Raw genomic sequence first — 15,316 nt, 5'->3', positions numbered from 1 at the left:
TGGAGTCAGTTGACATTAAGCTAGAACTTGGAAAAGGTTTGTGAACTTTTGAGTCCAAGTATGTTAGCTCAAGTTTTTGTTCATTTGGATCCATGAGGTCACTGTCACAAGTCATATCGAGTAGGAATAGTTAAACTAGAAGCTAAGTCAAAACAAGAACTCGACGAGTTTTACGAAAATTGTCTAAAGGGTATTTTTGTCTTTTTGGACATATGATGAAATGAATGTCAATGAATAAGTTTGTTGACATTGTCATATGATGACAACAAATTATTTCACACGGCCATGATAAGTGAATTGGGTCTTGAGAATTAATTTCATTTCATAGAATTTTACTTGAAAATTCTTAATGGGCTTTTCTTATGTTGTCATGAACAAATGAAGAAAAATCTAGAAGACACTTCTAGAAGATGTTGCACGCCCAAACCTAAGAGAAAGAGAGAATATTTTGTGCATTGATGTATGAAGATACTTACCAAAAGAAAAAGAGGAAACAAATTTGCTCTACATGGAATGAGAGAATTCGGCCAAGGCAACAAAGAAAGCAAAAGAGGAAACAAATCCAAGGCCTTCTAGAAGCTAGTTGGCCGTGTGACATAAGAGAGAAAGAAGGAATATTTGCTCATGAATATGTGATATTCTATAGAAGAGGAAACTACCTTTTTGAAGGTAATCCTTCTCCTATAAATAGGGCCCTCATTCTCATTGTTTCTCATCCCACACAATTTAGAGATTGAGAGCTTCTCTCTCTAGACCTTGTGGCCGCCCCCTCTCCCTCTCTCTCTCTCTCTCTCTTTCTCTCTCTCTCTCTCTCTCTCTTTCTCTCTCTTCCCTATTCGGTTTTGTTTTGGCACCTAGGTCCATATTTGACCTACTGTTTATTTTAGCTCTTCGACTCTAAGACTTGTTCTTGAGTCGTCGTGTTTAAAAGTGCCCGCACACTTATTCCTTCTTACCTCGAGTGATTTATGTGATCAAAACTTTCGTGGTTACTCGAGTTCCCGAAGAACGAAGAAGGACGAGCTGTGTGGGGAGACGAGCGATTTAACCTCTGTTGTCGCTCGTTTTCGGACAACGATTTAGGAGCCCCAAACGGTTCGACCCAAGGCCGGACCAAGTGGTCGTGTTTTGGCTCGAGCGTGTCGGACTTGGTATCCCAAGTCGTCCCTTAGCTGTAGATGAAGCTCACCTCGTCTCGGTACCTGAAAAGCAGCAGAGAATGCGTGAACTACAAAGGGGAAACAGAGGGGTTGCCTCTGTTTACCTCTCTGACGCTCAACATTAGCAGGGTTGAGGTAGATTGTAGAGAGTTTAGGTGTTTAGAGGCCGAGTCTTGAGAGAAACGAGCGAGGTACGAGTTCGACAGCGTTTCAGTACTCAAAATCGGATTACCTGGACCTGGGAAAGGCCCCCGGTATTTATAGGCGACCAAGGGGCGTTTTGGGCATCCCCTAGGCCGAAGGCTGGCTCTGAGCCGGCCATGGAGGCGAAGGCCGGCTCTGGGTCGGCCATGGCCGGGCGAAGGCCGGCTCTGGGTCGGCCATGGCCGGGCGAAGGCCGGCTCTGGGTCGGCCATGGAGGCGAAGGCCGGCTCTGGGTCGGCCATGGAGGCGAAGGCCGGTTTTGGGTCGGCCGTGGAGGCGAAGGCCGGCTCTGGGTCGGCCATGGCCGGGCGAAGGCCGGCTCTGGGTCGGCCGTGGAGGCGAAGGCCGGCTCTGGGTCGGCCTTGGAGGCGGAAGGTCGGCTCTGGGTCGGCCATGGCCGGGCGAAGGCCGGCTCTGGGTCGGCCGTGGAGGCGAAGGCCGGCTCTGGGTCGGCCATGGAGGCGAAGGCCGGCTCTGGGTCGGCCATGGAGGCGAAGGCCGGCTCTGAGTCGGCCGTGGAGGCGAAGGCCGGCTTTGGGTCGGCCATGGCCGGGCGAAGGCCGGCTCTGGGTCGGCCGTGGCTGAGCGCCGGCTCTGAGTCGGCCGTGTGCCAGGGGAATCCTAGGACGGCCTCTTGGAACCGAAGGGGCGAGTTCCCGGGAATATGAGCGTGCCTGCTGCCGCGCCGGTCCGGCCAAGGGCAACCTCGCCCCGCCACGCGCCGAGTGTGGACCTTAGAGAGCGCCTGACGGCGCAGAGAAACTCCCAAGGGGAGGATCTCCGCCAAAGGCTCAATTCTCGGAGGGACGCTCTCCCCGCCGTGACTCTCGGCCGACCTCAGGCCAACGCCGGGGACCAAGCGTCCAACGAGCGCCAACAGGCGACTCACGCGGTCCCGGCGGTCAGCCCAACTAACGGGCTTGACATGGTCACGATGATTCAAAGCCTCCAAAACCAAATCATCGAGATGAGGGAATCAGGGAGGAAAAGGTCGTACGAAGGGATTGAGGAGTCATACTCTCCCTTCGCCGCTCAAATCCTCGCGCAGCCTTGCATGGGGAACTTCAAACTACCGTCCATTCCTCCTTACGACGGGCGGACAGACCCAAACTTCCACATCCAACACTGCGAGACGTGGATGACAATGCAAGGACAGTCAAACGCGACCCTCTGTCAAGCCTTCAGCCTGACCCTTACGGGGTCGGGATTTGAGTGGTTCCGAAGCTTGAGACCGGGGAGCATCTCGTCCTTCCGAGCTCTACGTGAGGCTTTCCTTGCGCGATTCGCCACTCTCGTGGCGCAAAAGAAATCAAAGACCCACCTCCTCTCCATCCGGCAAGGGAGAGTCGAGACGTTGAGACAATACCTCGCTCGCTTCACCGAGGAATCTCACAAGGTCGAAGGTTTCGACAATAAGGATGCCATCGCGGCAATCACCAAGGGAGTTCGCACGAGCGACTTCCTCAAGTCTATTGTTGGAAAAGTCCCGCGAGACATGCCGGAACTAATGGCAAGGGCCCGCACGTATATGGGAATCGAGGACTATCTCGATGGCCGAGACGGCCGGAAGTCAAGGGGACAGAGTAGTCGCCGCCGCGATGACCAAGATGGAGATTGTCCCGACCCTCGAAAGAGGAGGAACAAGGGAGGCCAGGCCCCTAACGGTCGCCCCCTCCCTGGGCCGAGACCACCGCATGTCGATAGCTTCCGAAAGTTCTCGACATATACCCCCCTGAATACCCCACAAGAGCGGATCCTGGCTCTGCACCGTGACAAGCTAGGAAGTCCAACTCCTCTCACGAAGGATCCCGCGAAGAGGGATCGAAGCAAGTACTATGAATACCATCAAGATCACGGGCATCTGACGTCCGAATGTTACCAACTCAAGCGTCAGATCGTGGCCCTGATACAAGATGGTAAATTGAAAGAATATGTCCTGAGAACGATCGGGACGGCCGCGGCGCACGGAGAACGCCCGCGGCAAGATAGGAAGGGTCCGGAGACGGTGACCGTCACGGATCGAGCAGCAATCGAAGAGCCGGAGAGCTCGCAACTGCACGTGGTGGGCTCGATCATGGGCGGCCCGGAGTTCGGAGACTCGGCCACGCAAAGGAAGAAGTACGTGCGTGAAGTTTCCCAAGGGAAAATAGCGCACTACATTAACCACACGTACGAGGCTCCTCCTCCGACCCCATTCGAGTCCATGTTCTTCACTGGCCAAGAGGCGACGCGAGTCCTCCACCCACACAATGACGCGATAGTCGTCTCAGCCCCGGTCGCCAACAACCTAGTCCGGAGAATCCTAATCGACAATGGAAGCTCCGCCGATATTATCTTCAAGTCGGCGCTGGACAGGATGAAGCTATCCGGAATGAGACCGACCCCGATCTCGACTCCACTCTTCGGCTTCTCCGGGGAGAGGGTCATGACGGAGGGAACCATCGACCTCCCGGTCACCTTCGGGACATTGGGGGGGGCTCGAGGTCACCCACATCGTGTCATTCCTGGTCGTGGACCAACCTTCTGCTTACAACATCATAATCGGCCGCTCGACCCTCAATCGGTTGAAGGCCATTACGTCCACTTACCACCTGATGATGAAATTCCCGACTGACAAGGGAATAGCCATGATGTTGGGAGACCAATCGATGGCAAGAACGTGCTACATCCAAGGCGTGGACGGGAAAGAAAATGGAAAGATGGTGAGCACTGTCTTCCAGCTCGGGGACAAGCTCCCATGCAAGATAGAGGAAGGAGGCACCTTCGGAGAACTGGACCAAAGGGACGATGTCAAGCGTCGAAAGGTGGAGACAACGGACGACCTCATTCCCGTCATGTTGGACGACGCCAAGCCTGACCAGGTAGTCAAGGTAGGCGCCAACTCCCGTCCGAGGTCCGAACCCAACTCGCCGCCTTCCTCCGCGAGTTCAAAAATGTCTTTGCGTGGACACACGCCGACATTCCGGGGATCGACCCCGAGATAATGGTTCACCGTCTCAACGACGACAAGAGAGTGACTGAGCGCGTTCAACCGCGACGGGCGTTCAGCGGAGAGAGGTACCAGGCCATTGGTGAAGAGGTTGACAAACTTCTCGCCGCCGACTTCATCAGGGAGGCGGAGCACACCAAGTGGGTGTCCAACGTGGTGATGGTCAAGAAGCCAAACGGGAAGTGGCGGATCTGTATCGACTACAAAGATCTCAACAAAGCCTGCCCGAAAGACAGCTTCCCTCTCCCGAGGATCGAACAACTTGTGGATGCCACGGCGGGCCACGAGTTGTTGAGCTTCATGGACGCCTACTCAGGCTATAATCAGATTCGCATGCACGAGCCGGATCAGATCAAGACCACCTTTATTACGAACCGCGGACTCTACTGCTACAAGGTCATGCCCTTTGGCCTAAAAAACGCGGGAGCAACGTATCAAAGGTTGGTGAACCGAATGTTCACCAATCAAATTGGCAAAACTATGGAGGTCTATGTGGACGATATGCTTGTCAAAAGCCTCAAGGCCCACGACCACGTTCGAGACCTTAGAGAGATGTTCACGATCCTGCGACGCTATAAGATGAAGCTCAACCCCAACAAGTGCGCCTTTGGGGTTGAGTCCGGAAAATTCTTGGGCTACATGGTGAGCCGTCGCAGGATTGAGGCCAATCCTGAGAAGATTAGGGCGATCTTAGAGATGAGGTCGCCACAAAAGGTGAAAGAAGTACAGAGTTTGACGGGGAGAATCGCCGCCCTGACGCGATTCATCTCCAAGGCAACCGATAGGTGCCAGCCGTTTTTCAAGGCATTGAAGAAGACCGACGGGTTTGTATGGACGGAGGAGTGCGAGGAAGCGTTTTGTGAAATGAAAGCCTATTTCACCTCCCCCCCGTTCCTCGTGAAGCCAAAAGATGGCGAAACCTTGTACATTTACCTCGCGGTTTCCGATAGGGCCGTGAGCGCGGTTCTCATACGCGAGGAAGACAAGGTGCAATGGCCGGTTTACTACGTCAGCAAAGCACTACTCGACGCCGAGACTCGATACCCGGAAATAGAGAGATTGTCCCTCGCCCTCGTCATGAGCGCGAGAAAGCTTCGGCCCTACTTCCAAGTGCACCCCATCGCGGTACGCACGGGACACCCCATCGAGAAGGCCTTGCAAAAAGGGACCTCCTCTCGAATGGCCATATGGTCCCAGAAGCTGGGCGAGTACGGGGTCGAGTTCTAACCGAGAACCGCCATCAAGGGCCAAGCCCTCGCCGACTTCATAGCCGAATTCACAAGTGCACCCTCAACTGACGAGGGAGACAAAGGTAACAAGAACAAGGAAGACAAGGAAAACGACCACAGCGAGTCATCGAAGAAGAGGACCAACAGCCCGATAGGGCCGGTCTGGGACTTGCACGTAGATGGCGCGTCAAACGCCCGGGGGGCTGGCGCCGGCGTTGTGCTCACAAATCCCGATAGGGAAAAACTGAGATACGCCCTGCGATTCGAGTTCAAGGCTTCCAACAACGAGGCGGAGTACGAGGCTCTGGTCGTTGGCTTGGAGCTGGCGAACAAGCTAGGCGTCCAAAACCTGCGCATCCATTGCGACTCGCAGTTGATCGTGAACTAGGTTATGGGCGACTACGCCGCTAAAGAGCCGAACATGATTGCGTACCTGTCAAAGACCCAAAAGAATCTAGATGCCCTGTCATGGTTCGAGATCGTCCAAGTTCCCCGAGAGGCGAACATCGATGCTGACGCCCTGTCATGCCTTGCGTCCGGAATAGACAAGGAGGGAGAGGGCAGCGTCTCGATAGAAGTGTTGACCCGACCCTACGTCTCGAGAAGCGACGTAGGGGTAGTTGATGGGACTCCGCCCCCCTCGTGGATGACGCCGCTCGTGGAATTCCTTAAGCGAGGAGTCGTCCCCGAAGACAAAGAAGAGGCCAGAAAGCTGAGAAGCTTGGCGCAGAAATACACGATGAGGGAAGACAACTTGTTCAAGAAAGGCTACTCCATGCCCCTCCTCCGTTGCTTGACCAAAGTCGAAGCGAAGAAAGCGCTCCGCGAAGTGCACGAAGGGGTGTGCGGAAACCATGCCGCCGGACAATCGTTGGCATTGAAGCTCCTAAGGCTCGGATATTTTTGGCCTACCCTGAAAAAGGACTCCCACGAGTGGGCCAAAAAGTGCGACAAATGTCAAAGGTTCGCCCACATCCCGCGCCAGGCGCCGGCCCCGTTATGCCCGATCGTTGTGCCACGACCCTTCGCGAAATGGGGAATCGACCTCATCGGTGAGCTACCCATGGCCCCAAGGCAATACAAGCACGCGATCATGGCAATCGACTATTTCACGAAGTAGGTAGAGGCCGAACCACTGGTGAAGATCACCGAGGCGAACACGACGAGCTTCATCTGGAAGAACATATTCTGCCGCTTCGGGATCCCCACATTGATTGTGACCGACAATGGAAAGCAATTCGACAACGTGCGCCTCCGAGACATGTGCGAACAATTGGGCATTTGCAAGACTTTCTCTTCTCCCCGTCATCCGCAGGCCAACGGTCAAGTCGAGGCGGTCAACAAAACGATCAAGGAAAACCTGAAGAAGAAGCTGGAAGAAAGAAAGGGGGCTTGGGCCGACGAGCTTCCCATGGTCTTGTGGGCGTACCGAACCACCGCACGAAATGCGACCGGCGAAACCCCTTTCGCTCTTGCATTCGGCGTCGAGGCCGTGGTACCCGTCGAGACCAAGCTGCCAACTTTGCGCATAGAGGAGTATGAAGAAGCCGCCAACGACGATGCAATCAAGCTCGAGCTAGACTTCATAGACGAGAAGAGGGCGGACGCGCTCTCCCGCCTCGCCGCACAAAAGAGAAAGGTCGAGAAGTACTACAATTCCAAGGTCAAGCTGCGGAAGTTCGCTGATCGGAGCCTCGTCCTTAGAAGGGTGTTCCAAAACACCAAAGTGCAAGGGGCGGGAGTCTTGGGCCCCACCTGGGAAGGTCCATACCGCGTGCGCCGAGCCATGGAACTCGAGAACCTGGAGGGACTCGTGTTCACGCACCCATGGAACGCGGAGCACCTGCGGCAATACTACCAATAGAAGCCCGTTCCCGCCTACCTTATGTTTTTTTTATTTTTATCTTATTTTCGATTTTGACGAAAGACAATCTAAAATTTCAAGTACGGCCAACGGCCTGGGAATGTAATTTTTTACTAATTCGACATGGTAATTGAATTACATTTCATTTCAAAACCTTTATCCTAATGTATTATAATTTCTAGTCTCCTCTACGAGTACACAAGAAACTCGGCGGGCTGATGAGGATAATAGGCACATTTCTCGCGCGACGCACTCACGCGACTCCACGTTTCACGCGCCGAGAGGTAGCAAAACATCAACAAATCGGATCCGCGCACCGGACCTCCGACCCTCGCGCGACGCCTCGCACACCGATAGGCAGCCGGGAGTCAATGGATCGCGTCCGCGCACCGGACCGTCGATCCCGGCAATCAAACCCAAAATATGACACGCGTACCAACAGGTACCACGCTCATTGGGAAATGCGTCTACAACAAGCCCGTCCCGATGCATAATGCGCACACCGATAGGTAGCGTACTCGCCGGAAGATGGGCGCGACGGCCGCCCAGCTCGCACATGCCGATAGGCAGCAAGTCGTGAATGGGTGGCAGAGAGTCGTACCCGCCGGACGAAACTGGTCTAGCCAGCGTCCGTGGGAAACTTCGCCACCAAGTGTGGCAATAAGCCGTGCAAACCGGTTACGCTAGATATAATAAGCTGGGTTCGTAAGACGTGCACCAAACGAAGCACGCGAATCGATTACGCTAAGCTTAGTAAGTCGAGAAAATAAGACGCGTAATACGAAAGTAAACGGTATCGCATAAAGCAACTCAACGAAGAGAATACGAAAGTATGGAAAATGTCGAACGAAAGACAAACATAACAAGCATCCAAAGGAAACACAATGCAAGCGCTAAACAAGTGCGTGGAAGATAAAATAAAATTGGCTATTCCGAGCCAAAGTCAATCTGTTCCTCGTCACCCTCGGGACGAAGGGAGCCCGACCCGCCGGTAGCTTCTCCGTCAAACTGGCGGTTCGTCGACTGGGCGGCCTCTGCAGGGACTTGAGGACGCGGGTCGTCCTCCGGCGGCTCATCATCCAAAGGAGGGAACATGGCGTCGAAGAAGGAAAAGGTGGTCCCGCGAGACACGTTCTCCTTCACGGTCGCATCTCGAACCCGTATGGCCGCCTCATAACGAGCCACCTCCAACGCGAGGTCCCAGTCGTCCTCCAAGTCCGTCTTGGATCGCACGGCATCCTCTTTCTCCTCGACGAGGGTCTGCACCTCCTCCCGCAAAGTATCCCTCTCCCTCTCGGCCGTGACCCGGGAGATCTCGCTCGCCGATAGTCGAGCGTGGACGATGCTCAGCTCCTCGTCCCGGCTCGAGAGCGCCGCCTGGAGCTTCTTCGTCTCCCCTAAGAAGGTGTCGGCCGCCTGCTCCGCCTTCTCCTGAGACGCCTGCTCGGCCATGCGAAGCGATTTCTCGGCCGCCGATTCCCCGCGAACTCGCTCCAGCTCCTCCTCGAGCGCTTGAAACTCCCGGGCGGTACGGACCCCCGCTAGAGCGGCAGCATGGGCGGCCGCCACGCTCTCCTTGTCCTTCTCCATGATCTGCATGCGCCGCAACAGGTCCCGGAGAATGTGATTACTTCGCTCTTGGCGTGCGAGCATCTGTGGGGACAAGTGATATACGCATAATCAGAATAAGCGTAATGATTACTCATAAGACGAGCAAACGAATCATACCTTTCGGGATTCGCCGATCCCATTTTGGAAATGCTCAAGGTCGCTCGTCGTCAGCAGACCCTTGAAATCGCACAGGGAGGTTTCAAGGATCCCTTGGGAGCACTGGTCCCTCAGCTCTGCCGCCTCTGCTAGGAGCATCGAATCCATGCTATCTGGCACCGCCGATGTGTGGGCACGCTTGTGGCCGGAGGGTGATCTGAAGGAGGTCGACGATGATGGTCGCTTGTTGGAAGAGATCGCCTCGTTCCTCACCCGCAATGGCGACCCCCGCGGCGAGCCTCGGCTCGGGGATGAGCCGCGGTCGTAGCTTCAACGGTAGGTGCCACTCTCGGCACTCGTGCGCGCGATCGATGTCGGGCCATGGTATCAGCAAAAGAGAAAGGGCGTCAGTCGGGTAAAACATAGCAATAAGAACAACGAAACGTGCGATAACGCGAAAGCATATGCATGGCTGGTACCCCCGCGTCGGGTGTAGGGGCGGACGAACCCCCCACCTCTGATTCAGGATCCTCCACAACCTCCGCGCCGAGACCAGAACATGGAGGAGCGTCATCGCCGGGCACGAACCACCCAGTCCTCGCCATTAGGTCTGGAGACTCGAAAAGTGATCCCTGCCGTCTCGACTCCGGGACCGCCCTGATCACCGAGTCAAGCTCGGAGTCCTCGACGTCGCCTACTAGTGGGAAATCGGCCGCGGGACCGAAGGTGAGGGGCGCGACCCCGAAAGCTGACTCGGACACCCACACCCAGGGGTATCTGTGCTTCGAAGCGACCCTGGTGATGATGGCTAGGCGCTTCCGATGTGATACCAAGTAGGAGCCCGGCCTCCCGGGGACTCCTCGCACCGTTATAAGGTCCTGAATGTCATCCGCGGTGACGGCCCTATTCTTTGCTCGATAGAGCATCATGTGGCATGCCGCAACCACTCGATAAAAGAACGGGGACATCTGCGAAGCGTGTACCCCTAATCGAACCAGCAACTCTTGTATGACCGGTTGGAAGGGCAACCTCAGTCCTCCGCGAAGACTCGCCTCGTGGATCACGGCGTACCCCTTTCGCGGGCGAGTCGGAAGATCATCGGGCAATGGTCTTAGGATCGACACGAACTCCGAGATGTTGTAGCGCTTCCTCAGGCTCATGAAGCTGACAATCGAGAGCGAACTCGGGACGTCAACGCACGAGCAGTCAAGGTCTCCCCGTATGACCGACTCTCCGATCGGGAAGGTTGACGCTCTCGTTTCCTCCCGCGCGGTTGAGGAAAGTGTCGCCGCAGGTGTGACGTGACGGCTCGATGAGTCGCTCGAGCGCTCGGCATCTGGAGCGTTACTCGGGCAGGGGGTGACCCCCTCACGGCCGCCCACTCGGGCCGAGTGGCTCCTCTCGACCTCGGCATGGTTGCCCGAGCGCGCGCTCGGCTGCCGGCCGGCCAGGCCGCCGCCGTCAGGCCGGCCCAGCCCGTGGCCGGCCGTGCTCCCTCCTGTGCCCGCATCCAGCCCAAGGACCCAGCCCATCTCCTGGCTGGGTGGTTCCTCCATGCACGGGCCCGGCCCGGGCGTCTCCCGGCCTTCAGCGCACGCGTCCGGCCCGTCAGCTCGGCCTAGCTCTCGGCCAGCGGGGTCTCCGGCCCGCGAGCCCTGCCTGAGCGTCCCAGCGCTCACCCCAGACGCGTCCGGCCCAACGGCCCAGCCCGGCTCCCGGCCGGCCGGGCCCTCCTCGTGCGCGCCCGGCCCAGTTGGGCCTAGGGTTTGCCCAAGGGTCGGGCAGGCCGCCTCCCCCGGCGCCGGCGTCTCTCTGGCAGCACGCGTCATCACCGGCGCGGCCAGGCCCGGGGGGCTCTCCTCCTGGGCGCGATCTGCAGACCACCCGGCGGCCTCACCCAGCCGAGCAAAGGCCTCCCCCGTGTCGGGACCGGCCCGGGAGGCGTCGACACCGGCCGGCGCACCCCTCTCGGCGCCGGCTTTGCCGCGCGCGACCGCCCCGGGCTTGCTCGCTCCGCCCGGGCATTCCTCCTCACCGGCGCGCCTGGTGGCCGTCCAAACGGCCCCACCCGGTCGAGTGGAGGCTTCCTCGGCGCTGGGGTCGACCTAGATCGCGCCGCCCCCGGACAAGGCGTCCTCCCCGGCATCGTCCTCTTCCGGCGCGTCTCCCCCAGTACCGGCCGCTCCCGGCGCGGCCTCCTCTGGTACGCGCACGCCGCCCAGGCCGCATGTGGGTTGTTGGGCATCGTCCCCCGGCCTGGGTGGGTCTCCCCCGACGCCTCCAACGCCGTCGGCGCCACCCAGGGCCAGGGCGTCTCCTCCGGCGCATGGACCGTCCCCGGCGTCCACCTGCCGGCGCTGGCCGTCTCCGACACGCGCACCCTCTCCCTCGCCGTCTCCGACACGCGCACCCTCTCCCTCGCCGTACGTCGGAGCGTTGGGCCCAAAAATTATCCAAGTCTACGTGGTTGTCCCCGAACAAGTGAAGCAAGTCATCTTCAATGGTCCCACACCCCGATAGGCGGTCGATGGGGTCCATGGGCGCGAATAACAAGACGAAAGTGATCGACGAGAAAAAATAATAATATTAAAAGGCGTCGGAACATACCTCTCGGCGACGGGCTACTCCGATGGGCCGACGTCAAACTTTGAGTTTACCACACGACTTACACTCGATGATAAACTCGGGGGGCTAATGTTACCGGTCCGTCTCGGCCCGATAGAGCGGCGACGGCCGAGATAGCGGCCGTCCTAGGATTCCCCCGGCACTGTTAGGAATTCTTGCCCATGAGAAAATACTTATGTAAATTCTCGTTGAAATTATTAATAAACTAAAGTTTGACATTTATTATCTATTTGAATTGAAAGCGTTATTTCTTATTTAATGAGATTTATTAAACATTCATTATTCCATAGCCTCCGTATTTAACTGAGTCACATGTTGGGCACCTGAGTTCGGGCGGTATGCTAAAACATGATCGATGACTGATATACGCCTGGAAAACTATATCTAAAGTCATATATGAGGAACACATGGGTGAAGGCTGATCACTATGTGGGAGCATTCTACACTTGTGGTAAGTGTACGACCCGGACAGGTCTTGGTGTAGATGTGTCGTTTAAGGACCGTTACGACACACTAACCGAGGCCACTATGATGGTCACAGTGAGACTTGATCTAAATCCTGAAGTGATCATGGACACTGGGTTATGTTACTGAGCTCTTTGACTCATTCGCTAAAAGGCTATTCATGCTAATCACAGCTTATGTCTTGGGAGTTTTCTTAGAGCATAATTCGAGTGGGAAATGATTTACAGATACGGAATCCAGCCTTCCTGAAAGAAGGTTAATGTTCTCTCACCTAAGGGTTGATTCCAGAACCGATAGATTGCGCGCACTTTCGAAGTAAGTAACGTTCGAAAGAATCTTTCGCTGGGGAAGCAACAATGCTTAGGGCTGATATGTATCAAGAGAAGTATAACGGAAAAATTGACTTCTCTTGACACGGGTTGAACCTGGAGGATCTTGATCACGAACTGACTATATCAGTGGACACTCGTCACGATGAGTAAATATAATTCTAGTATAAAGGAGAGTTCAGTCTTGGCTTACAAGGTGGAGTATTTGACCAAGATTAGACGAATCGATGGACATAAGAGAAAGGACTATTTCGTCTTTTTCATCGGATTTGTTAAGCTCCTATTACTAGGTCCATAGTCCCCGATTCGGCTCTGATAAATGCGGATAAGAACTTTCGTATAATAATGTTTATCATTATTAATCTCACTTGCTGTAATTGTGATTGACAGCATTAATTCTGGAAAACGGGTATTCGCAGAATTAAATAAATATTTATGGTAGAATTGTTTATTTATTGTTTGATCAAGTAAATAAACAATTATTAATTATTTGTTTATTGTTGGACCAAGTAAATAAATAATTAATTGGGTTTTAAGCAATTGGGCCTTGCACAAAATATGAAAATCGGATTTGGGAATTTTTGGCACTAGGGTTTGCGCAAATCCCCCCTTGGCCGTGTGCCTAAAATTCGAAATTTATAATATTGGTATTTACCAATATTTTCTCTTTAGTTGTTTAAATAAAGGAGAGAGAAAAATATAAGATATTGTCCTATATTTTCTCCTTATTTAAAGGAAAGTATTTAGGAGAATAATATATTCTCCTTTATTATCTCACTAAATAAATTATTCTCTATTTAAATAAAAGAATAATATCCCATAGATATTGATCTGATGGATGAGAGAAAAAGTAGGATTCACTAGATGAGATCCAATGGCCTAGATTTAATCCACTAGTGTGAACACAATAAAAGGAAATAAAATATTCTGGAAGATTCCATGAATATCTCATTTTTACTACTATAAATAGGGGTTCATGAGAAGGCAAAAAAAAAAACAATTATTTTAAGCAATTTTTGTGAAAATTTCGTGCAACCTAGCCCTCCCTTGGCCGTGCACTTCTGCTTCTCTTCCCCTCGGAAATTCGTTTCCATTCTTAGTAAAATAAGAGAGAGATCTCGAAACACCTAGTTTTGTGATCTAGTGAGATAAAGACTGTGCCCACTCATCTTTATTATTCGTCTCGGAGATTACGTTTCGGAAGACTAAGGTGTCATCACATCGAGTCCTTGAAGTAGAGTCCCTTATTTGATCGTGTGGAGGCTTGTACGTTCAAGACGAAGACGGATTGTGAAAGCTTTCAGTTCGTGAACCAAAAATCAATGTAAGTACTTGTTTACTCTTGTTTCGGTTGCTTGACTTATATGCTCTCTTATAATTTTTAATTAACGTAAATCTAGATCTTGTCATATAATCATTGAATTAATTAGCTCATGATTAGCGTAATTAATTACTTTTCCGCATTTATATGGTTATATGGGGGAATCATCCCCGATAGGCACACAGCCGAGTCAGAGCCGGCGCTCGGCCACGGCCGACCCAGAGCGGGCCTTCGCCCGGCCATGGCCGACCCAGAGCCGGCCTTCACCTCCACGGCCGACTCAGAGCCGGCCTTCGCCTCCATGGCCGACCCAGAGCCGGCCTTCGCCTCCACGGCCGACCCAGAGCCGGCCTTCGCCTCCATGGCCGACCCAGAGCCGACCTTCGCTTCCACGGCCGACCCAGAGCCGGCCTTCGCCTCCACGGCCGACCCAGAGCCGCCCTTCGCCTCCATGGCCGACCCAGAGCCGGCCTTTGCCTCCATGGCCGGCTCAGAGCTAGCCTTCGGCCAAGGGGATGCCCAAAACGCCCCTTGGTCGCCTATAAATACCGGGGGCCTTTCCCTAGTCCAGGTAATCTGATTTTGAGTACTGAAACGCTGTCGAACTCGTACCTCGCTCGTTTCTCTCAAGAATCGGCCTCTAAACACCTAAACTCTCTACAATCTACCTCAACCTTGCTAATGTTGAGCGTCGGAGAGGTAAACAGAGGCAACCCCTCTGTTTCCCCTTTGTAGTTCACGCATTCTCTGCTGCTTTTCAGGTACCGAGACGAGGTGAGCTTCATCTACAGCTAAGGGACGACTTGGGATACCAAGTCCGACACGCTCGAGCCGAAACGCGACCACTTGGTCCGGCCTTGGGTCGAACCGTTTGGGGCTCCTAAATCGTTGTCCGAAAACGAGCGACAACAACCTTCACAAGTTTCTCAACGATCAAGCTTCATAAAGGTTAGACAACGTGTAATCGCTTTTAGATAGTTTTAATAATAACATGTGCTTGCTCTTTGTCTAGGTTAGTAAAATCGTTTTACTTGTTTATAAGAAAATTTTATTTTCATCCGCTTGCTAGAAGCGTTAAATCTTTTCTTAACCCTAGATCAATTCCAATATCCGCCTCGATCATCGAGTTCGCGCGCTTCGAATCCGAAGACGTGTCCGGAAGAGCCAAGGAAGAGGGTCACTTCAAGGAAGCACAGGGGCCGCTCTCTGCCAAATGACCGGCGTCAGACTTCTCCCTGCCATTTCGCGCCGTGATCCGAGAACGGATTGCCGCTAATGACTTTGAGTCTCGAGAAGATTTCGCCAAGCGTGCGTGAGCCCTCGCCCTAGCTGAGGAAGCTACAAAAACAACAAAGATCAGAACTCTGACTGAAAAGAGATTGAAACTGAAAAAGAACATACGCCAAAGTACCTAGAGGCCGCT

Source organism: Urtica dioica, chromosome 2 (genome assembly GCF_054948205.1).
Source record: "Urtica dioica subsp. dioica isolate 48M chromosome 2, U.dioica_male_clone48M_v1_H2, whole genome shotgun sequence".
NCBI lineage: Eukaryota > Viridiplantae > Streptophyta > Magnoliopsida > Rosales > Urticaceae > Urtica > Urtica dioica.
This window is presented reverse-complemented; position numbering follows the sequence as displayed.